At 42.5% G+C, this 25,160-nt stretch overlaps 1 protein-coding gene and 1 long non-coding RNA gene across 7 annotated transcripts in view; one reads left to right on the forward strand and one right to left on the reverse strand.

The window, feature by feature from the left end:
* LOC117801573 overlaps positions 1–16,864 on the forward strand; it is a 98,193-nt gene extending 81,329 nt beyond the window's left edge. For 2 of the 4 annotated variants that reach the window (XR_004624257.1, XR_004624260.1), the window contains exons 5-6: positions 14,224–14,279; positions 14,751–16,864. This is a non-coding gene — a long non-coding RNA (uncharacterized LOC117801573). The remainder of the gene's footprint in view (positions 1–14,223; positions 14,280–14,750) is intronic. The other 2 variants (XR_004624259.1, XR_004624258.1) reach the window with 2 other exon arrangements.
* The window catches only part of SGCD (sarcoglycan delta), a 941,028-nt gene that overhangs the window by 63,826 nt on the left and 852,042 nt on the right, over positions 1–25,160 (reverse strand). The window lies entirely within an intron of this gene.

The following is a 25,160-nucleotide window of genomic DNA, read 5'->3' on the forward strand; positions in this document are numbered from 1 at the left end:
GAGAAATTTTTTTTTTTTTTGCTTGATTTTTAAGCTACTACTTATTGGATATTTCCTATGTGCCGGGCAACAAACACACTGAATGCTTTTGTATATATTTTCTCATTTAATCTTCATGATATAACAAGTTAAATGTTTTTGACCCCCCCCTTTTGTAGAGATAGAAAAATAAGGCTTAGAGAGGTTAAGTAATTTGCCCAAGGACGTCCAGCTGGTAAGGAGCACAGCCATGACTCCAAGGCTGGTGTGTCTCCAGACCCCCATACTTGAAGACTCTGCTCCTCCGAAATGAGCTTTCTATGCCATCATCCAACAGGGAAATCCGTTGTCTCCTGCAGTAATGAGTAATCTTCGCTAGAGATGCACAAAGAACAACTGAATACCATCTGTTCAGAACACTGTGGAAGGCACTCATACATTACATAGCACGTCAGACGAGGTGGCGTCTGAACTACCTTACAAATGATACATTACGGTAAAAAGTTGGCATATTTTTGAAGCTGGATTTGGGATACTGAGTTGGTGGCCGTATTAGACCATTGCGGGTGTCATTAGCGAAGAAACAGTCACTCAGAGAATTCTTCAGTTTTTCAACATGCTATCCCTGCTTCCAGCTTGCTTAAAAATTGTCAGTCCTGCAAATAAGCTCTCATTCTGTTTGGCCCTGTCCTGGTGAGTGATTTTATTCCTTGAAAGAAAATGTGGGGCACCCCATTTGAGCTGCAACAATGTCTCTAAATGGTCCTACACGTACTGCCATCTTACTGTTTTGTGTGAGAATACAGCTCCCCCACCAAGTTGAAAGATGTTCTCTAATTTATAAACAAGCAGGGAGAACAGCAGGACAGCAGAGCTAGGTCAATTATAATAGCAAATGTGGATGAACTACTATCCCGAGAGAAAACCTTCATTATACACCACTCAAAAAAAATTAAGATTCTGAAAAAACAAAGTGACCCATCTGAATACTAACATCCTCACCTCTCTCTTTCTCCTCACTTAAGTGGGAAAACCATCTCTGTAACTTCCATCAGTTTTTATTCCAAGAAAGTAAAATCCTAAACTGTATATTAGTAGTTAGGCCATCCGTCCACCCATCCATCCACCCACACATTCATCCACCCAGTCTGTTCCGTCTTGTAGGTACTGTTCTGGGCCCTGAGGATATAATAGTGGGACACGATGAAAATTATTCCTGCTCTTACAAAGGTCACTGTCTAGTGAGAAGGCAATTATGGCAAAGTATGAAAGATATGAACACATGGCAGGGGCTCTTAACTAACATTTAGCTGATCAAAGAAAACTTCATGGAAATAGCTAATGACTGAAATCCGTTGTCTCCTGAAGTAATGAGTAATCATCGCTAGAGATGCACAAAGAACAACTGAATACCATCTGTTCAGAACACTGTGGAAGGCACTCATACATTACATAGCATGTCAGACGAGGTGGCGTCTGAACTACCTTCCAAATGATACATTATGGTAAAAAGTTGGCATATTTTTGAAGCTGGATTTGGGATACTGAGTTGGTGGCCCTATTAGACCATTGCGGGTGTCATTAGCGAAGAAACAGTCACTCAGAGAATTCTTCAGTTTTTCAACATGCTATCCCTGCTTCCAGCTTGCTTAAAAATTGTCAGTCCTGCAAATAAGCTCTCATTCTGTTTGGCCCTGTCCTGGTGAGTGATTTTATTCCTTGAAAGAAAATGTGGGGCACCCCATTTGAGCTGCAACAATGTCTCTAAATGGTCCTACACATACTGCCATCTTACTGTTTTGTGTGAGAATACAGCTCCCCCACCAAGTTGAAAGATGTTCTCTAATTTATAAACAAGCAGGGAGAACAGCAGGACAGCAGAGCTAGGTCAATTATAATAGCAAATGTGGATGAACTACTATCCCCAGAGAAAACCTTCATTATACACCACTCAAAAAAAAATTAAGATTCTGAAAAAACAAAGTGACCCATCTGAATACTAACATCCTCACCTCTCTCTTTCTCCTCACTTAAGTGGGAAAACCATCTCTGTAACTTCCATCAGTTTTTATTCCAAGAAAGTAAAATCCTAAACTGTATATTAGTAGTTAGGCCATCCGTCCACCCATCCATCCACCCACCCATTCATCCACCCAGTCTGTTCCGTCTTGTAGGTACTGTTCTAGGCCCTGAGGATATAATAGTGGGACACGATGAAAATTATTCCTGCTCTTACAAAGGTCACTGTCTAGTGAGAAGGCAATTATGGCAAAGTATGAAAGATATGAACACATGGCAGGGGCTCTTAACTCACATTTAGCTGATCAAAGAAAACTTCATGGAAATAGCTAATGACTGAATTGTTTCCCAAAGATGATTTGGAATTCTCTAGGCCAAGTACATTACGTATGAGATTTAGGGGAAAGGACAGGGGTGCCTAGAGATTTAGTTATATAGGAAACATGTGAGGAAGACAACGAGGTATAGGGTCAGGGGAACAGAACACCTCCTAANCGAAGAAACAGTCACTCAGAGAATTCTTCAGTTTTTCAACATGCTATCCCTGCTTCCAGCTTGCTTAAAAATTGTCAGTCCTGCAAATAAGCTCTCATTCTGTTTGGCCCTGTCCTGGTGAGTGATTTTATTCCTTGAAAGAAAATGTGGGGCACCCCATTTGAGCTGCAACAATGTCTCTAAATGGTCCTACACATACTGCCATCTTACTGTTTTGTGTGAGAATACAGCTCCCCCACCAAGTTGAAAGATGTTCTCTAATTTATAAACAAGCAGGGAGAACAGCAGGACAGCAGAGCTAGGTCAATTATAATAGCAAATGTGGATGAACTACTATCCCGAGAGAAAACCTTCATTATACACCACTCAAAAAAAATTAAGATTCTGAAAAAACAAAGTGACCCATCTGAATACTAACATCCTCACCTCTCTCTTTCTCCTCACTTAAGTGGGAAAACCATCTCTGTAACTTCCATCAGTTTTTATTCCAAGAAAGTAAAATCCTAAACTGTATATTAGTAGTTAGGCCATCCGTCCACCCATCCATCCACCCACACATTCATCCACCCAGTCTGTTCCGTCTTGTAGGTACTGTTCTAGGCCCTGAGGATATAATAGTGGGACACGATGAAAATTATTCCTGCTCTTACAAAGGTCACTGTCTAGTGAGAAGGCAATTATGGCAAAGTATGAAAGATATGAACACATGGCAGGGGCTCTTAACTCACATTTAGCTGATCAAAGAAAACTTCATGGAAATAGCTAATGACTGAATTGTTTCCCAAAGATGATTTGGAATTCTCTAGGCCAAGTACATTACGTATGAGATTTAGGGGAAAGGACAGGGGTGCCTAGAGATTTAGTTATATAGGAAACATGTGAGGAAGACAACGAGGTATAGGGTCAGGGGAACAGAACACCTCCTAAGAGTTTGCATGCATCTCCTTAGACACACAGGCAAGGGTTCCAGAGAGCTAGGTCATTTGTTCCTTTCTTTTTTAATCTAATTTTTTAAAAACAGCTATATTGAGATATAATTCACATGCCATATAACTCACTGATTTAAAGTATACAATTCAATGACTTTTATTATATTTACAGAATTGTACAACCATCACCATACTCAGTTTTAGAATCTTTTCATCATTCCAAAAAGAAATCCCGTCCTCTGTAGCTGATTCCCTAAGGCAATCAGTTTTTAAACGTGCAAGCGACCTTCAGAAGTAAAAAAGGCGTAACTATCAATTGCCATCTGTTGTCCAGAAAACAAGCAGCCAGAAACCCAACTTGTGGGATCAAGAATGGCTTGCTGTGTCTTCTGCGATGGTGAGGTCTCTCTGTGTGTGTATGTGCTTGGAGGCAGGGGAGAGAAGAAGGTTCTAAGAGACCCTAGAGTAATGAGTCAGATGCTCCATTTTTAGCTCTAAAATAGGCTCATGAAAACAGAGGTACTTATTTTCTAGAGCTGATCTTTTGAGGAAAGGGGTTTGTCTTCTGTTTGTTGGTCTATATGTTAAGCAAAAAACATGAAATAGTAAGAGGGAGTTTGGAAATTCCAAGCATGCCTAAGGACACTTTTTCTATCCAAAACAACTGAATAAACGACTATCAAAACAAGAACGGGGTGGGGGGGAAACATATTCAAAGTTTAGAACTTGCCTATGGCCCAGGGCTCCAGGATGCTGGACCAAAGATCATAGGATCAAGCCAGCTGGAACTCCACATAGGTTTTGGGGAAGGTTCCCCAAACAAAATTAACGATTGCTTAGTTTTACAGATAGTACTAGAGNCCAAAGATCATAGGATCAAGCCAGCTGGAACTCCACATAGGTTTTGGGGAAGGTTCCCCAAACAAAATTAACCATTGCTTAGTTTTACAGATAGTACTAAACTAAAGATCTCAATGAGAAATTCTAGTTCTTTCTGATGTCTGAGTGGCCATGACCAAATGGTGTAACTAGGGAAATAATTTCCCCCCCCTTCCCATCCATACCAGGACAGTTCCACAAAGTCTCAAGGAGAAGAGCATCTTAAAGTTTCCCAAGTTCCCCAAAGAGTGGATATACAGTGAAGAACTGACTGGTATTACTTGAGAGGTCTCATGGTTGAAGAAAATATGTGTTCCAGGTCCTTGGAATAGGTACTGGTGACTAAAACTAGTGGCTTATCTCAAGAGACTGGACACACACTGATGGTCATCAGACAGATCAGACATCTTTCTCTAAGGAAGATATAGAATTCCTCCCCATAAATTATATGTCCCTGCCAACTGAATCCTATTAGTTCAATCCTTGAAGACTGAACTACCATTTCTTTATGGAAGCTTTACCCTAACTCACAGTAATCTCTGCTTTCTTTAACTTGTAGCCCTCGACTATACCATTTATTTGCCACCAAAAGACTACTCCGGTTGTTCATTTTCCTTTGATACTGACTCACAAACCAACTGTGACTCTACAGATTATAGTCCATTTCAACAACAGAACAACCTGTGTAAATACTGGATTAACATAACCCACTGGTGGTTCAGAATCCTGGCTTTGGAGTCAGGATGACCTTCTTCTGATTCTTAGATCTACTATATCAGCAAATAGTCCAGCTTCTCCCAGGTCTAGTTTTCTGGTTCTATAAAACAGGAAGTTGCTCACTTTACTCTGGGTGTTGTAGGATTCAATGTGACAGAATAGCATTGTCAAACATTTACCAGAGTTTTATCTGGGTATTTTCTTTCTTATTCTGGCCATTCCTCTAATCTAGGAACCAGGCCTGCCTCAGAGAAGCGATACCATGAGAGAGAGCAGAGAAAACAGGAGTCTTCTGGTGCGTTTTATTTTTGCTAAGTTTAGTGGAGAGGGTATTGGAAATGACTCAAGACATGACGAGGAAGAGTGAGTTTTCCTCATTTCTGGACCAGAAAAAAGTTGATTGCACTTGAGGAGGAAAGAAAGACAGGTACAGGGTGACAAGTTAGGCACTGGCCAGTTCCTACCCCCTGTTCCATTACCTGCATCTAAAGAAGAGGGGGAAAAATGAGAGAGAGAAGTGTTTGTGCTATCCAATGTATCCCAATGTTGGAAAGAACCCGGGAGGCGCAAGACTCTGGGTAAGATTAACTAACTGGTGTATTCAGGCAGTAAGACCACAAATTGTTTTAAGGAATTTTCTCTGCCTCCGTATAATGCAAGGACAGAACAATAATCAAGAGTGGCATGCAGATAGCAGAAAGCATCTTTGAACATGAAGAAGCCCTGCAGACCAGAACTCAGGATATCTCATTAGTGACCTGTGATGACCAGGGACCATGAGACAACGGACACCATATCAGATACCCCATTGGATATCAGTGGGGCGAAGATATCAAGCGCCATATGGACATGCTCCCTTTGTACAGGATGAGCCCTGAGGAAGTAATTCTGGGTGTCCCAGCTGTTAGTTTAAGTTCTGTCACTCTGTTCCACTCTTGTGGAATGAGAGCTAAAATTAGATATGAAGTTGCTACAGAAAAATAAGGATTCTATATGTTAAATATTTGTATATTTGAGTTGTGGTTGAACTGTATGCACATTACATGCCATAAAATGCTTGGGTATATGATGAACTTGCAATATTTTAGCTATCAATCAATAACGGTTATAATGCTTATGTTATACAACACCTCTGGAGTGTAGATNCGCCATATGGACATGCTCCCTTTGTACAGGATGAGCCCTGAGGAAGTAATTCTGGGTGTCCCAGCTGTTAGTTTAAGTTCTGTCACTCTGTTCCACTCTTGTGGAATGAGAGCTAAAATTAGATATGAAGTTGCTACAGAAAAATAAGGATTCTATATGTTAAATATTTGTATATTTGAGTTGTGGTTGAACTGTATGCACATTACATGCCATAAAATGCTTGGGTATATGATGAACTTGCAATATTTTAGCTATCAATCAATAACGGTTATAATGCTTATGTTATACAACACCTCTGGAGTGTAGATGGGAGGTCTGAAGCTCTGCATGTTGAATCTGTCTCACCCTCCATTTTTACAAATAAAGTTTTATTAGAACACAGGCATGCTCATTTTCTATGACTGCTATTGAGCTACAACAGAGCTGAGTAGTTGCAACAGAGATCCAATGCCCCTTAAAACCTTTTGGCCTTTATAGAAAATGCCAATTCCTGGTTTAGAGTCTTAATTGCTTTAGGGTGTAACACATACACACACAGACACATACACTGTATTAGTCATTAGTCAGGTTTCTTCAGAGAAAAGAACCAATAAGTGTGGGTGTATATATTTATGGAATTGGCTCATAAGATTATGGAGGCTGGTAAGTTCAAAGTCTGCAAGGTAGGCTGACAGGCTGGAGAGGTGTTGCCATTTGAGTCCAAAGGCAGTCTCTTGGCAAAATTCTCTTTTTCTGGGAAGGTCAATCTTTTTCTATTAAGGCCTTTGACTGATTAGATGAGGCCCACCCACATCATGGAAGATAAATTACTTTATTCAGAGTCTACTGATTTACATGTTAATTTCATCTAAAAATATACCTTCACAGGCACATCTAGAGTAATGTTTGACCAAATATCTGGCTACCATGGCCCAGCTAAGTTGACACTTAAAATTAACCACGACATACATGCACACACACGCACCACACCCATCCCCAGTAGTGCCCTATGAAACCAAAGAGAGGGCACTTTGCTGTCTGTATTTCTTTGAAGATCCCACTCAACTTCTTTCGATTGGTTTGCAGTCAATCAGGAAGAGGGTACATGATCTTGCCCAGTCCTCATTTCCTCAGTGCTCTGACAAAGAATACATTTTTACTACAAAACTTCAGATTTTCCTCTAGAGAATGAAATCAAGGTAAATGTTTCACATCTCACATCCTGGTCTTTCAGCATAGCACCAGCATGAAAGGGCTAAATCCAAATGGATTTTTATTTAAATCAGCTGGCATCAAAGATGACGCATTCCTTTTTTCTCTGTGGGAAAACCAGACGGGCCTAATTAATAAAATGTATCATATCGATCTTCAATTACGTCTCAGTGGGGAGGGAGGATAGTGCAGTCTGGACGTCTTTAGGCCTTGGAGAATGATGTTTTAATTAAATAAACACGTTTTTATTTTTGTATTTAGGAAACAGCTTTAAAAACAATGTATCAGGGTCTGATTTTAAGGGACAGGGCCAAAAGGTAAACGTCTTTTTAAAGAACGTGCTATTTCCCCCTCAAATTTGTAAAACAGGTCAAGCGATATGTGTCCTATCTCTCTCACAGGGTTAGCGTGAAAAGCAAATGATATTTCAGAGAAGTTTTTAAAAATTCTAAAAGCCTGTACAAACAGAGGACGATAAAGCCTGTGGTCAGAACACTCTAGTTGGCTGTAGTTCAGGTTGGAGCATTAGTACCCAAGAAGTTAAAAAAAAAAAACAAAAAACTTCTGTGAATGGCTAAATACCAAGGCAAAGCAAAAGCAGGGAGATAATTAAACAGAATGCAGATCTCCACCACGCTCACCTAAACTCTCAGATCCAGGAGTCAGCATTTCCTCTGAAAATTACAGTGACCTGGGAAAAAAGGTCAGTCCTGCAGTTTAGACACCAAAGTTCCCACTGCTGGAAACCTTTAATGAGACGACATATTGCAACTTAGCTGTTGGGGGTGTTATATTTTACCAGACAACCACAGAACCTCCGAGGCCTTAGAGTTCAAAAAGTCCAGGTTATAATTGCAAATGTCTCTGGGGATGAGGCAGGGAATGTGAGTACATATGTCAGAAGTTTCTGCAAGGGCAGTGATTCTAAATGGCAGCTGGTCCTCTGCCTCCTTGGGAAGACAGTAAGGAGTGGTGGGGAATGGGGAGAATAAGAGACCACTCATCCTTTCTTTTCTTTTTTTTTTTTCTTTCCTCACTCATCCTTTCTGAAGGCAGAAGCTCTATTTAGAGATTCCCAACTCTTGTTATGTCAAAATAAGGGTCCAGAAAAGATTTGAAACCTCCCAATTTCAAATACTGTCAGCTTCTTTAAATTTTAAAAACCCGCCCCCATAATCCAAATGTTAAACCAAACACTGACAAGTTGTCAATTGCAATTTCTTAAGTAAATTATGGGGGTATAATGTATAGCATAGTAACTACAGTTAATAATACTGCACTGTATATTTAAAAGTTGCTGAGAGTTTTTTAAAGATTTATTTATATAGTTTTTAAGGTTTTACTTATTTATTTGGGAGGGGAGAGCATGAGCACAAGTGAGGGGAGGCAGACGGAGAAGGAGACTCTCCACTGAGCAGGGAGCCTGACGTGGAACTCGATCCCAGGACCCTGGGATCATGACCTGAGCCAAAGTCAGACGCTTAACCAACTGAGCCACCCGGGTGCCCCAAGAGAGTAGATCTTAAAAGGTCTCATCACAAGAAAAATAAGTTCTAGCTATGGAGGGTGACAGATGTTAACGAGACTTGTGGTGATCATTTTGCAATATATACAAATACTGAATCATTATGCTGTATGCTTCAAACTAATATAATGTTATATATCAATTATACCTCATTACAAAAAATTGCCATTTCTGATAGTCCCTCCTTCCAATTTTCCTGCTGAGAAACAAGAGTGGAGAGAAGTGAGCAGGCAGGGGCGAGCAGCCAGTCAGTGGCCAGGCGCTCCTGCCTCTAAGCCATCTCCTCGTCATTGGTACACTGTGCTGGGAGGTGCACCCCGTCCCCAACATTTTGATTTTTCAATGTAAATGCCTAACTGCCTCCAAATGTTCCTGAGGTTGAGAATATTTTCTCAGTCTCATTTCCATCTTCCTACCCATTTCTCAAGACAGAAACTCTAGTGGAAGAGCCTAAAGATGGTTTTGAGGTCAGATCCACATACTTCTTCCCCCCTCCCCAAACAAAAGGTCTCACATATTTATTAATGAACCAATCCTACTGGGGTAGAAGCAAGGTAACAGAAATATCACTTCCCCCATAAAGTAAGTCCATTGTTCGGGTAGTCGTGATGTTTACAGAGTGATAGGATAGGAGCAGTGACTTTCCTGCAGCATAAATATGTATGCCATCTCACATGTGATCCCTTGTAGACCCAGCCTGGCTCTTCTCCAATGCCTTCTCTTGGAGTTGTGTCTGATTTTATTACCAGTTTTCATCCAAATCCACTGGGAAAGGGGAAAGCTTTTGTTTCTTGGTCAGGAATTGCTTGATCCTGAAAGTCTTGTGAGGAGACATGGTGAGGACAGTCAACCGCACACTCCACAATGGGGAAGGAAAGGACAGAGAGACCCAGGCATTTCTTCGCTCAAGTCTGGGGAGGAAGGATGCACTTGGTCTCTTTTTCTCGGGGCGGTCACACCAGGTAACAAGGTTTCCTGCCTTCCTTATTGCCATGGTCAGAAATATTAGTTCTAAACTCACTCGTTCCTCTCCACGTCCCTCTTCATGGTTCTTGGCAGATGAATCCAAATTTTGTGTTGGACTCAGGTTTCAAGAACAACTTGAGCAGGAAAAGTAGAATCTCCGAAAGGGAACGTCAGAGTTATGGTGAATAAGGCAGGCGAAGCTTAGGTGTACTGGAAGCCATGTTTCATGAATGAAGTAAATTATTCCTTTATTTTCCTTAATCCGCTGACGCTGTGGGAAAGTAAGGAGTGGTGACTGGCCCCCTCCCAGCTGACTGGCCTCAGGTCCATCACTAAGCGCACTCATGCCTCAGCCTGCCTTGTGACAGCAATGTCTTAACCGGGCTCTGGATGGAAGGAGTGACTACGCACAGCACCATGTCTGGCGCATGGTGGGCACATGAAACTGCTGGCTGAGCCTCAGGGCACGGCATACTTAGAAGTGCACATGTTGCAGATCATGTCTTTGGACATGTATGTGCAAGCATGATAGGCTTTAGTTTCTTTGTAAATTGACTGTTTTAACCCTGTCGAAAATAGCTTCCCCTGATTTTGTCTTCACATTACACACTAAACACCACTGAACAATTTTTTCTTTTAAAGATTTTATTTATTTATTCGACAAAGATAGAGACAGCCAGTGAGAGAGGGAACACAAGCAGGGGGAGTGGGAGAGGAAGAAGCAGGCTCCTAGCGGAGGAGCCTGATGTGGGGCTCGATCCCGTAACGCCGGGATCACGCCCTGAGCCGAAGGCAGACGCTTAACCGCTGTGCCGCCCAGGCGCCCCACCACTGAACAATTTAAAAGCATTTCTGTGTAACAACAGAAGCATGTGAAGCAGGATTAGAAACCAGTTAAAAAAAAAAAAAAAAAGCTCTTGAATGCTATGATGCCTGTGCTTTGCTTCTAAGTAATACGGGGATGGGAAAGTGAAGTTCGGATTGGCTCGGAGTTGATAATCGCTGAAGCCGTGATAGGTACACAGGGGCTCATTATACCATTCGCTCTTCTGTATCTATTTAAATTTTTCTCTAATAAAAGGCAAAAAAAAAAAATAAGCTCACGGATAGTAGTCAGATCTTCAAATATTTCGAAATCGAGTATTTTTTCCGGCCCCTGTATCGCGGTGCTCATACAGCAGTGGCAGGTACTTGTGCCACATGTCCCCACTCCCTCACCGTAGGTAGAGGTTCAGGGTCGATCAGGACACTCCCCACCTCCCGGCTCTGGGCAGCTACTGTCAAGGAGGGAAAGTTGACAGAATAAAACTCTTTACTACCAATGTCTCACTAACAAGGAAGGTCATTAGTGTGCTTAACTGAATTTATTTTTTTCTTTTTTGAGGACCCTGTTGAGTCTTGGCATGATTAGTGCTTAAGATGGCAGATACAGATATTTCAGGAAATTGGGCTAAATAGAATTTTTTTTTATGTTGAACATCTAATTTGATTTCTATACAGCAACACATCGAGTTAGCTAGTCACAAGTTGAGATTCCAGCATATTGATGTGAACTCTACACATCAAAATTTCCTTTTCATCATTATATATTAACCATCTCCCTTTTTATATTCTAACACAGCTCATGTAATTTTGATGTGTGTTTTTATCTGACTTGCATTATCTATCTGGCTGATGAAAAGCAGAGGAAACTCAGGGCTTATTTGTATTTTATCCCTTATTCTTGTCCAGCCAATCTAGCACTCACACGCTCAGACATGTGCCGCTTCTGCTCCTGAGATCCACAGTCTAGAGGCTGGGACACTGCAGCCCACTGGCTACATCCCGCCCGACACCTGTGTTGTATGGCACACAAGCGAAGAATGGGTTTTACATTTTTAAGTGGTTCAAATGAAATCGAAAGGAGAGTACTATTTCATGTTGTAAAAATCATGAAATTCAGGTACAGCTGTCCAAAAATAAAGTTTTCCTGGAACACGGGCACACTCATTTGTTTGTGTATTTACTATGGCTGTTTTCAAGCTACAGTGGGAGGACTGAGGAACTATGACCCAGCCCGCGTGGCCCAGTGAGCCTAAAATATTTACTATCTGACCCTTTACAGAAAAAGGTTCCTGATCCTTATTTTGGTTCAAGTCTGTATAACATGACTTCGTGCAATGATGGAAATGGTCTATACCCTTGTGGTCCAGCATGGTAGCCACGTGTAGCTACTGAGCATTTGAAATGTGTCTCGTGTGCCTGAGGAGCTGAATTTTTAATTTTATTTAATTGTACTTAAATAGCCACATGGACCTAGTGGACAGTACAGTTCTTGTCTGTCCATAATGGCAACTTGGGTCCCATTTTGACCTACAAAGATTATAGGACCCTGCCTTCTCCTTAACCTTCTGACTTTATCATTCATCCCATTTTTTCCCCCATACAGCCGACCTTCAAGTGACCAAATGCAGTGTACCATTCTAGATATTCATTTCCCTTGGCAATTCTTCCACTTGAAACCAATTCTTTTCTGCTTCCTGTGCTTCTGAACTTTCTTCCTATCACTTTATTGTGGGCTCTTCTTAAAAAGTAGGCATTTACTAACGACTTGGCCATGTCTTTTATTTATAATCGTTTTCCTGACAAGAACTTCCGCTCTTGAGGCACCGACTGTCACGACGAAGCAGATGGCTTCATATCTGAGTGGTGTTCCCACAAGTCTGCCTGCTGTATGCCTCTATTTAAACAACTCACCAGTGTACAAGTTCCAGCTCATTTTTGGCCATCCCTCTCCCTGAGCACACCCTCTTTTCTTAACTTTCCAGCAAAACTTCCAGTTGCAAGACTCACATGATTAGAGTCACCTTTAGTTTTCCCTCCTGCATCCCCATCTGTCTTCAAGGAGTTGCCATACTCTTTATATAGTTTCCCCCATCCATTCTTCCTCTCTATTCCCACTGTTGTTTGAGCAGCAGGATACCTGGGTTTGAACTTCAGCTCTATTCTTTACTAGCTTTGTGACCTTAGGTAAGCTACCTCACCTCTCTGTTCCTCAGATCCCTTATCTGTAGAATAGGACCAATATGGTAGTTACTTCCTAAGAGTGCACAATAGGAGAACTAAATGGCTATATATTTGTAAAACAACCTATCTAGCTAATAGGCTCCACACCCAGTGCATAGCCCAATGCAGGGCTTGAACTCACGACCCTGAGACCAAGACCTGAGCTGAGATCACGAGTTGAATGTTAACTGACTGAGCCAGGCAGGCACCCCTACAACATTCCCTATTTTTTAAACGTAGAAATTATGTTCTAGGCATGGTAACTGCTGTTTGATATAATTAAAGAGGGGATGATCTTTTGGTAATCTTTTGCCAAGATATCACAGATGACTACAAGCAACGAGCCAAATTCCACATCCAGTTTGCTTCTCCAAGCTGCCATAAATGACGGCAAGTGTTTGGTGCCTCTTCCAGACAGTTCATGTTATTTGGAAAAACAGACTTTCACTGATGACTATTTCTGTGCTTTAAGACACAGAATTGATTTGAATTATCTCTTGAGTTTTGAATCATCTTCCCACCCTCTTTACTGCTTGCTGCTTCTCTACTCAGAACGTCTCCTACACATCAAGTTTGAGTATGCTTTCCAGAAACAGCTTTGATGACATCATCTGGCTGCCAACAGAGAGGAGGAAACCCCACACTCTCAGTCTGGATGGTCAGATTTTCCATGTGTCTACTTCATTCACTGTTTCAGTATTGCTCTTCTCTTATGATCCAGGGATGCTGCTTCCTACTTCCCTTTCCTTGGAGCGCCAAATCCCACCCTGTTCCATGACCAACTCCAATGCCACCTTTGCCGCAACTCTGTCCCCAAATTTTCTTGCTTCGTCTGAGCTTTCTGAACAACTTGTCTGTCCCTCCTGTTCCTTTCTGGTATGGTGACTGCTCTTTCTAAGCAATTTCTTTCCTTGGTACAGAGGCCAGGATTTCAAGTTTTGCAAATTCCGTAGTGTTTTGCATTTAGAAGGCGATCCATAAATGTGTGCCACTTCATCCCAAAGAAGACTGAGGAGAGCCCAACACTCAACAAAGATTTAAATACCAAATACCTATATGTGCCAGAACTCTGCTAACAATAGCAAACATTTCAAAATAATTATCAACATAATTCAAGTCCGAACTTGTTGCAGCCAGGCGGTGAGTGTATGAGTGAGTGTGAATGACGACATGCTGGGGGAACTGGGAAGGGCTGGGAGGAGATATCAGCAGGACTGTTCATGTTTTCTATAGTGGCTGAATCTCTCTCTTCTGGTCACTAATGTGCTGAAATGCGTATCTGGGAAATAGTCTTGTAATGATGATGGTTATCCCCTTTTCTCCCTCTATTAGGCAGCAAAACGGTGATCGGCTTGGACGGGGCAGGACCTACAGTCACTGGCACTAAGGTAAGTTAGTTTTCTTGGCATGTTTCCCTTGCACTGGAACCAGCCTCGAGTTCATATCAGCACAACCTGTCAGCAAATAGCGATTTATGACACACACTGATGCGGAGGGAAAGGAGGGTCAGTGAATGGAAGTGTTATATATTCTCCTGGCTGGGGCTGCCTGTTTTACCAGACACATTATCTCTTGTCTTCTTCCATGTGCAGTTTTGATAACAGTGACATTTTGGGTCCATTCAAAGTTGAGGGAAGAGAGTCTCAGATAGCTATTCGGTTCAGTGACATGATGCCAGCACAAGTTGAATTTTCTACCTCCAATAAACAGCTCACATCCCCTTCCTCTTTGTTCTGTTTCATGAGCCTTGCTAAATGGTTTTTAAAGAGGAAAAGAGAATAACATGGAATGAAAAGATGGGAAGCAAGGGAAGTTTGTTTTACCTGAATGTATGTCTTTTTAATTCTACTGATTTCCAGATTGCCTCAATCCAGAGCTAAGGCCATTTTGCAGTCCTCGAGAACCACCCCCACTGGCCCCACACCCCCGGGCTTGCTCAAATGCCAACTCCTCTTGCCAGGCAGGGGGTGGGCAGGCCATGTCAAGATGTTATAGCCATGTAAAGTGCTATCACCGTGCAGGTTAGTTTCCTTAAATTTTGTCTCTGGGTTCCTCAGCCTCTGGTCAGCCCTGCCTTTGCTGTGGATCTTCCTTCTCCCTTTGTCACAGTGATGTGTTTCTCTAAATCCATTCTTTCTCTGTGTGCCAGCCCCTAGGACACTGATGCATTGTCTGGTGAGGTCTGAGCCCATCTGGAGCTAAGGATTGTTGGGGCAGGTGCCTCTGACGGACGGGCACTGCAAAGAGCTTCTTGGAGCCTCGGATATCTTTAAAAATGGGACTGCCCCCAGAAGGAATCAGACACGTTAATAAACCACAGCCACAGTTGTTAACTCCTGACAGGGCTTCACAATGAGAAGAGGAAATGGTCAGGTTTAAGGACTGGCCCTGGGAAGTCCTCTGGATCAAATTCCCTTGTGGCTTTGGCTTTGCCTATAAAATTCCCTAAAGCACAGCTGAGCAGAGATTCATCCAGGCCCACTGACTCAGAGGAGTTGAGTGAATTGGTTCATCTTGAAGCACCGTGCTTATATCGCTCAGTGAATCTAAAGCAAATTTGTCCGCTGGACACTTTTAAACCTGTTAGCAACTGGGTGAGCTTTGTGTCAAGAATGGTGGCTGTTCTGTGTTCAGCAGGGATCCTGTTTAAGGAGGGAGATAGCCGAGGGCCACTGGTATATAGGATGGCAGCCTGCCTAGAGAGACTATCAGGGTTCTCCTGACAAATGAGGCAGCGCCTGTGCTAAATACACCAACAAGCCTGGCTTCTGTCGGGGCTGGCCGGCAAACAAGGACAAAGGTAGGAGAAAAGTGCCTTTACAGGTACCATAATCCTGACTTTCTCTGGGTATGTGCCTTCTGGAGCTGCTGAGATAAGAGTGGATCACAGAAGGAATAGTCTAGCCTAGTGGTCTTTGGACTCAGAAAAGCTTGAGTTCAAATGGCTGCTGAGCCATATACTTACACCATGACCCTAATAAGTTCCTTCAGGTATCAGTCTCCTTATCAATGAAATGGGGATAAAAATGGTACCTCTTAGAATTGTTTTAAAGATGCAATGTTTTGTACAGTGCTTGTGTATAGTAGCTACTATTCTTAGTAATTCATTGAAGAGTAATCTTTCTAAAGTGTTTTTTCACCCACATAGAGAAAGAGCTTGGAAGTCAAGCCTCGTGGCACAGAAGAGCGCAGCTTGACATCACTTCAGTGAACGTTTAAGTAGCTAATGTGGAAACTGGTTACTGCCAAGACACTGAAGTCAATGACAATATCCCTGTTGTCTTCCCAAATGTACTATAAACTTCTTGACAAGGCACGCATGCACGGAGAACACGGGAGCGTTCCAAGGCAGCACACAAGCGAGCTGGCAGTTGGGTGGACACGGAAATACCGAAACTCCTCAGAGCTACCCCCAACCAAGCAGAGACATTCATAGGGAGTGCCGTCAGCCTCTGCCCCTCCAACCACGCCAGAGTGCGCTCGGTCACATGGCTGGGAAACCACAAAAGCATCTCATGTGATAACATGCCCAACTCTGCTTCCCTGCAAGAAAGTAGCAGAAGGAACAAAGAGGATTCGGAGACAGAACACCAATGACTTGCTAGCTCAGAGCCCCCTCCCTCGATGTTTTCTGCACTGCCTTCCATCTCTCCATTTTCAGTGCCGTTCACAGGCGGAAGTCTGACTTGTCTCGCTAACAGCTGCCCTTGACCGAGCAGCCCGTTGCGGCTTCCGCAGCCCCTGTCCCTGCCCCAGCGTGGTAGCGGTCGTCTCTGCTCCAGCACCCGCTTCCTTCAACACATGCCCTTTGCTTTAATGGCTTTTTCAAATTCCACGTGCAGGGTTTGACCATGTCTACTCTTTTGAGAAACATTTGTTTTTTCTTTTTGGCTTCTGCAACTGAACTCCTCTGTCAGCTCCTTTTAAGTGTCTGTCTGTGTTTTCCACCCTTTGTTCTTCTCTGGCGATGCCATCCAGGGCCATCCCGCCTTCTCACTCCTGCCCTTTGCTTCTATGGCTTACTGGGTATTTTCATTCATCAGACTCTCTGTTCCTTCAAAGAAAACTAAAAACTGAAGTTATTCCACTTTAAGCCCTACCATCCCCACCCTTCTTATTTCTCTTAGAACATTCTGAACATTCTTTTAGGCTCTACACCTTAGAATGATGTTATTCATTCAATAAATATGATTAATACATCCCAGAGGCTGGTTAGTGTGAACGAGGCCTGGACTGTCCCTGTCTCTCCCCAGCCCAGTAGGCGGAAAGGAGTATTTCAGCATGAACACACAATGCAGAAGAATAGTTGCTATGATTGGATTCAAGACTGGAACCACAGCTTGTGGTCCATATATACTCAGCTATCAGAAAGAACGAATTCTCAACATTTGCTGCAACATGGACGGCACTGGAGGAGATAATGCTAAGTGAAATAAGTCAAGCAGAGAAAGACAATTATCATATGATTTCTCTCATCTATGGAACATAAGAACTAGGATGATCGGTAGGGGAAGAAAGGGATAAAGAAAAGGGGGGTAATCAGAAGGGGGAATGAAACATGAGAGACTATGGACTATGAGAAACAAACTGAAGACTTCAGAGGGGAGGGGGTGGGGGAATGGGATAGACTGGTGATGGGTAGTAAGGAGGGCACGTATTGCATGGTGCACTGGGTGTTATACGCAACTAATGAAGCATCAAACTTTACATCGGAATCTGGGGATGTACTGTATGGTGATTAACATAATATAATAAAATAAAAAAAATAAAAATAAAATAAAATAAATTACAAAAGCAAAAAAAAAAAAAAGACTGGAACCAGTTTGAGAGTTCAGAGAAGGCATACAGGAAGAAATGAAGTCTAAACTCAGACTCACAGAACAAAGAGCGCTTATACAAAGGGGGAATACGGAAGCATTCCAGGCAGGGGACTATTCAAAGACTGAGTGGGAAGAAAAGGAATTTGAGAATCTGCAAAGAATTCACCATTTCTGGAGTCCATAATGCAGGAGAGCAAAATGGGTCAGGGCATGAAAAACTATTTAGTCTCCATCAAAAGTATCCACCATGACCATGACCACATGGACCTGGAAGCCTACTATGTGATGCTTTCTCTCTTGTCATAGCATGCTTACGTCATTATCTTACCTCTCCCTTTCTTGTGCTCACCCTCGATGGCCTTAACTCTAGTGTATACCATACAGTGCTCTAACTAGTGTTTTAACTTGTACTCTAATGTAGACCGTAAATTACTCTAACTAGTACATAGTTTGGCAACTCATAATGTCTTACCTGGGAATTCACTCATCCTCCCCACTCATCCATCCATCCGCCCAGTGTTTATTAATTACCTACTATGTGCCGTGCCCAGCCCTGTGCTTAGTAGCACAGGGGAGTAACAAAATGGAGTTTGTCCCTGGGTTATGAACTGAGAGTTGTGGCAGGAGACAATCAACTGGTAAACTAGTGAGTTATAATTTGCTGCACTGTTTACAATATTCTGTGATTTTACATGTCTCTCTATGCTGGCACTATGGTTTGTTTATCAGACCTCACAGAGGCTTTACGACATGAATCTATTACGATTCTTCTCTTACAGGTAAGGCAGCCAAGTGGTTAGGTGATTTGTTGGAGATTGCATGACGAGTGTGACTGCGTGACGGAGCCAGAGTCTTACCTCAGGTCCGTATGGGCCCAAAGCTGAGAGTATTGTGCAGGTGTCTTGGTGATTCGCAAGTGCTGGCTGTGTTGTTCTTGTTAATTAAATTCTCAGGGAGTTGGGTTTTTGGTTGAGTAAAGACATCTGGACCTATGTCAGGCATGATGAAGTGTGTGAGGGTTCTATAATCTAGCAAAATATAATTGTGTCCCTAGGATTACCCAGCTCCTTTCTTAGGGTTAACAATACCAGCTGGCTCTGATTAATTCTCATTTGTTTATCTTGCATTCAACAAGTATTTAGTGAATAACTACTACGTGTTAGGCACTGTGTTAGACGCTGTTGGTAGAAAAGAAAGTTGCCCTGCCTTCATGGTGCTTTTGGCTCACCGGGGATAAAAAGATGAGTAAAACATGCCTAAAAAGTGACTGTGCAAGAGGAAACAGAAGTAAATGCTATGGAGGAGAAATGTGGGGGCTGTAAAAAGCTTAGGGCACAGGGTGGGGTATAAGGAGGTGATGCATAAGCTCAGTTTGGAATTACATTAGGCAAAAAAAAAAAAAAAGGAATCTATGAAGTCTTCAATGGGAAGATCTGTGTCTGTTTCACGAGCTTACCTAGCCTATCAAGTCAATAAAACCTTACGGAATGAAGATATTCAGATATTTCCCTACTGTCCCATGTGGTTCCCTCACTAGATGTAAACATCTCTATATACTGAGAAGTGCTTCTGAGACTTGTGCTTGACCATCATTCACTCAGATGCCCGCACTCCCTGCTATCAGAGAAACATGAGTGGAATTGTGTCTTTTCCTTCTATGTTTTATCGCAGGCTTTGGCACCTAACCTCCTGCACTGAAATGTATCAATTGTTTTAATACCTTTTGACTTCTTGGGGATTCTGTGTGCTGCGAAGAGGATGTACAGGGAAGGGAAGGACTTTAAACACCCATTAATCCACCATGTGCATGTGTACATTCTCTGCCAATGCTTCTGAGACCCTCGGTGCTGATACTGCGTCCCAAATCACTAAGCGTTGACGAGTGTAAAACTAAGCTTCCCCCGGTTCTTGACCCCTAATACCTCAAAGCCACAGAGAACCAAGCCCCTGCTGGTCAAATGATGTCCTCCGTCTCTCTTCACAGTTGGACATGCTGGTTTCCTCCTCCATTTCCAGTTAGTTTTCTGCCTAGTACTTGAACAGTCCACGCCCGTGTCTTGGTTACTGGGTTGAAACGCTAAAGCAGCTCTGGTCGGCCTGAACATACTGCTTTTTTTTGGCAGAAGCTGAAAAGATTTTTGCATTTATGCCGTTTGATTTTGGAGAACAGGGGTGAAGCAAAAGTCAACAATTTCTTGTTGGTCTTTGACTATCGCAGCATAAATGTTTTCTACAGAATTCTTTCTTGCTATTGGCCCATCCGGGAAGCTATTTGACATGTACACTTGTACAGATGCCTTCCACAATTTTAATTTTGAAATTTTCAGGTGCCCGTCACATCCCATGAGAAAATGTAACATTGTATTTCTCAATAAGAAGGGATCTACAAACTTACAACTTGGGTGTTTCATGTCCTCCTAACCGGGGGTGGGGGGGGCTGCATCTGTTTCTGACATTTCCCAATTATCTTTTCTGTTTTTAAAATTACATATCCTCGAATAAATCGGCCACGTGTGTGTCATATTTGATCCTCAGTAAGTAAAGTCCTGGGAGATGTACCAGAGAGAAAACGCACCTAGCTTCTCACTCCTTTTATATATACTTTAAGCAGGTTTTCATTAAATCCAGTGGCAGGGAACATGTTATTTTAGCGACAGTGAAAGCCTTCATTACACAAGCCCTCAATTAAATAAAAGCCTGCTGAGATTATATTTTCACCCCCGTGACAGCATTTGGTTTGGCTACTTTATTTGAGGCAATCCATTTTCAGGTGGACAGCTTAGAACTAGAATATTTTTCATCAGTAATCCCAAATTGAGAAATAAATCAAGAACATGGATAACCGTCAAACATTAAAAACATCACTGTGGTGATTAATACGGTAGTGCTTCTTTTATTTTATGATTATGTTTGCTCTCCCCCATCATCTATAGGTGAAAATCCAAATTTATTACCATGGCATTCAAGTCTTTCCATCATCCATTCCTAATGTACCCACCTCCAGCAGCGCCTCCCATGGCTCCCTGTCCTGAATGCTCTGCAGACATTATCAGCACGCTTCTCCCATACCATGCAAATGCTTTCATGTCTCCATGCTGAACCAAGTGTTGCCACATCTCCCTGCCGGATGGCTCTCACCTCCTTCCAGTGAATTCTTACTCATCTCTGAGACTCAGGACACAGGTCTGTCCATCTGTGCTGCTTTGGTACCTTTTACATAGGCCTGTTATAAAACTGGCTTTCACATTTTGCGGGTGATGTATTCATTGAGTTGGGGACTCTGATTCATTCATCTATGCACTCTGAACATCTAAGCATTCGTAATATATGCTCACTCAGCCGGGCGAATGAAGTACAGGACTCTAAAACACTAAAAGCCTTCTGAAACCCAAAGAGGGCCTTTCAACCTGGGTTTTCTTACTTAGTGGTATTAGCGCACCCACTTTGCAAACGGGAAAACACAAAGCCAGAGAAGGTAAGTCCCTGGTCATAAGTGGCAGGTTTAGGACTGAGTCTAATATTAAGATTCTAATAGTTACGATACCAGGCTGGCATGTGAGCAGAATATGAAGTATGGATTAAAAGTTTTAAGAGGTGGTCTAGTCCCCAAAAGTATCCAGGCCTGGGAATCAGGATACTTCCTTTCCAGTACTGAGCACTCCGCTTCGCTGTGGGGCTAGAGGCAGGTCGCTCTCTCTTTCTGGGTCTAGACTTCCCCGTTCATAACATGACAGGACTGGACCCGGGAATCGCCACGGGCCCTCTGCATCTTCAACTCTTATGAATTCTGCTCCCTGAACGGTTCCTCTCTACTTACAGCCTACAGAATGCTTACTAAGTAGAAACCAGCTGCGTACTGAACAATTCCTAATTCCTGATTAAATACGTGGCAAGATTAAAAACAAAAAATCTTACTGCTTGCTCCAGAATTTATCTTAGGGAAGGAATTTTCTTTGTCTGGGAAGATATTTTGATATGAAGCTTGAGGGAAAGACAAGATCCCAAGGGCATGGGTCTCTAGGAACTTGAGTTACCAAGAGTATCATTCAACAAACTGATAGGCATCAGACAGAATCCAGATAGCTGGCGTGGGGAGTAGAAAGTAGAGCAGAAAGAAGGAAAGATAGAGAGGGAGACGGCAGGTAGAAGGAAGATAGACACGGAGATGTGATCTGGGGACTTTAGGGAACAAGAATATTTATGTACTATTGAATTTTAGTGTGTTTTGCTTTTTTAAAACTTTAGTAAAATCTGTATATACCAGAGCCATGTGTGAGTAGTATTTCAGATGGAAATTAAATGAAAAATGCAGAGATGCAAATTTAAATCAATGTGTTATGACACAGAAAACTTGAGTAAAATGGGGAGATGCCCCTTCAGAGTATGTGGTGTGCAGGTTGTGCACTGCTCAAGGGTGACACATGTGTATGCATGTGTGGAGGGACAATTCACATCCCAGGCATCATGGGTTTATGCACTTGTAATTTTCCAGTACACGGCAATAGTGTTTAGTTCTAAAAAAAAAAAAATCACCATATTATGACAATTTTCTGACATACGGATGTGTCGTCGTGAGGAAGGGGCACCTTTTTCTAACCTGTACAAAAGTCTCGTATGGTGTATTGGCAGCACTCAGTCTTAAACCAAATACGTTCACGACGAGAAGTTCAAAATCAGAGGTGATTGGAGGTCATAAGGAAACTTGGCAGAGGACCTTCGAAAGGGCATTACGTTTTCTCAAACTGTCAAAAAGTTTTGCAACACTCATTTGTAAGCAGATACTACAGGGCAGATATTAGCAGCCTTCCAAGTAGCATACTGATAAAGCTCCAGTAGGTACATCAACTGAAATGCATATGAATGCTTTCTCCACTGCTCTCTATTATACACACATACTTGCTTCAACTTTTACATGGATAAGAGCTAGAAGAAAACCTGGTGCGTCCAACGTGGCACTGGCATTCCACAGAAGTATCCAGGGGTGGGATCAAGGCTGTAACGAGGAAACTGTGGGTTGCCCAGGTGTGGAAGAGATTTCTGCATCCTTCTCCCACCCCCAATTAAAAGGTGAATAGGGCATAAACTGCTCGCTCTGCACATTTTTTGCATTTGGAGGACAGAGAAAGAACTCTCAATGGCTTGCATACATTTCCCTTCTACTGCTGGGTTTACAAGCAATCATATCACCCCACACAAACTATAATTTCCTCTTTGTTATCTTTCCTTCCTTCAGACAAACATGATTCACTGAAGAAATAATAATGACCCATTACCTTTGATGTAACGGCTGCCTGCACTGTCGAGATGGCAGTGTGCCAAGACTGGAGATGAATGCAGTATTAAGGAAGGCGATGTGAATTCCACTTCTGGATGATGTGAGCACCCTGCAGTTTGCTGTTTACTTTTTCATACACTTATCTAAAACCTCTGGCTATTTTTTTTCTTTTGGCACAGTAGTATGTAGAAACGGAATTCTTGTAAGATCAACTGTAAGCTATTATTGAACAGGTCCTGTAAGAACTTACTTGATTCCAGTAATTGTTATCATCATTAGTTTCTTCATTCACTCACTCACCCATCCTTCCATCTCTCCACCTACTCACGTGTCTAGCAAACATTTACTGAGTATCCGCACAGTGCGAGGCACTGTTTCAGAGTTCACCGTACTCAGAGTATGTACAGCGATGAGGACACATCAGACAGGACCTGTCCTCTCGGAACTCAGGGCTCAACCATGGCTACACTCTAGAATCACCAGGCATGCTCTAGAAAATACCAACACTTCCGCGGCACCTCTAGAGAATGGGATTTCATTGCTCCGGGATGCTGAAGGAGAGTCAGGATTCTTTTCACCTTCTCAGGTGGCTTTGATATGAAGCGAAGGCTGAGAATCACTGGTTCAGAGTTTACAACCCGGCAAGGCAGACAAAGAAAAAATAAATGAACAAAACAATAATAATAATTACATGAAACAAAAGGCCATGAAGAGTGGTGATTCCTGCTTTCTGGTGAGCTCTGACAAATCTCCATTCAGAGATAAGGCTCAAGGGTTAGTTGGCTGTGACTGAAAAGTAAATTTCGTTGATCTGTATCTTCCTGCATTTTTTCCCATAGTGGGGTTGTGTTTGTAATAGACATCTCCCTTGTGGCAGATTATCACTGAGGCAATGGCCGGAAAGCCGAACCGCTGGCTTTTGTTACTGTGTCAAGTTACTTTTCCTGATCAGAAAATCTGAAAGCCTTCCTAAATAAATGCACTTGAAGGTATATAAGAACTGAAATATGGACATCGAAATTCCTTTTGTCCCCTAGCTGAGAGCACATTCTTTTTAATTATCTTTTTATTTGAGAGAGAGAGAGAGAGAGGGAGGGAGAGTGGGGAGAGAGGCAGAAGGAGAGAATCTTCAAGCAGACTCCCTGTTGAGTGGGGAGCCTGACTTAGGGCTTGATCCCACAACCCATGAGATCATGATGTGAGCCCAAACCAAGCGCTGCACACTTAACTGACTGAGCCACCCAGGCACCTCGAGAGAGCAGATTCCTTTTGCATGGTCGTATGGTTTAGCAGGAAGAGTACAAAGTCAGGCAAAGTGAGATTGTTTTTCCTGGCTCCCTGAACACTTTGTACAAGACCCTGAACTTCTGTGAGTTTCTGGTCCCTTATCCAGAAAATGGGGATGATGACGGAGCTTCCTCCCAGAGGTGCTTCTTTTTATGTGAAGATTAAATGAAAGAAGACACACAATGGAGCTAGGCTGGTTCTAGGCATAGGAATGTGTTCCATAAATGCTAATCCCTTTGTCTGGGTATTCAAGGTCTCCCCTTCCAGACAATGAGGGCAAAGGCCATACCTGTCTTGGTCATCATCATATCCCTGGCATCTATGTCCAATGCACAGCAGGCATTTGAGCATTTGTAGAAGGAATAATTTCTTGTGGGTCACATTTATAGAGCCTAGCGGGTCCAGCTAGAACCTTAGCCAGTGACGTGTTCAGATTCTGGCAGCAAATGTCATCTCAAAAACTCCTGAATGGGTTCAACTTACGAAATGGCACTCTAAGCCTGCTTCCCACTGTCCTACTTTATAGGCGGTATCCCCAGATCTTAGCAAGTTTTTTCTGCTGGAATATGGGAGTGTTGGTGAACCAAAGGATTAGCATTGCTCAAGGCTAATACCTTTTAGTTCCTTCTTAATGCTACTCCACAGAACACATGGAAACAGCATTTCAACCTGTGAACTATTCATCTGCTAGACTTCCTTAGTAGTGTCTGGTTGGGTGATGCCAGCCCTTTGAAAATTACTGCCAAGGTTTGCTTTTCACAGCCACAGGGGTGTCTAACTATTATTACCCAAGAGAATTAATTCCACTAGAAAAACCACAGCACCCACTCCATCTTGCAGGTTCATTTAGCCCGGCAATGGGTTGCCAGTAAGAGGCATGTGTTCAA

Source organism: Ailuropoda melanoleuca, chromosome 3, assembly GCF_002007445.2.
Source record: "Ailuropoda melanoleuca isolate Jingjing chromosome 3, ASM200744v2, whole genome shotgun sequence".
NCBI classification, from domain to species: Eukaryota; Metazoa; Chordata; class Mammalia; order Carnivora; family Ursidae; genus Ailuropoda; species Ailuropoda melanoleuca.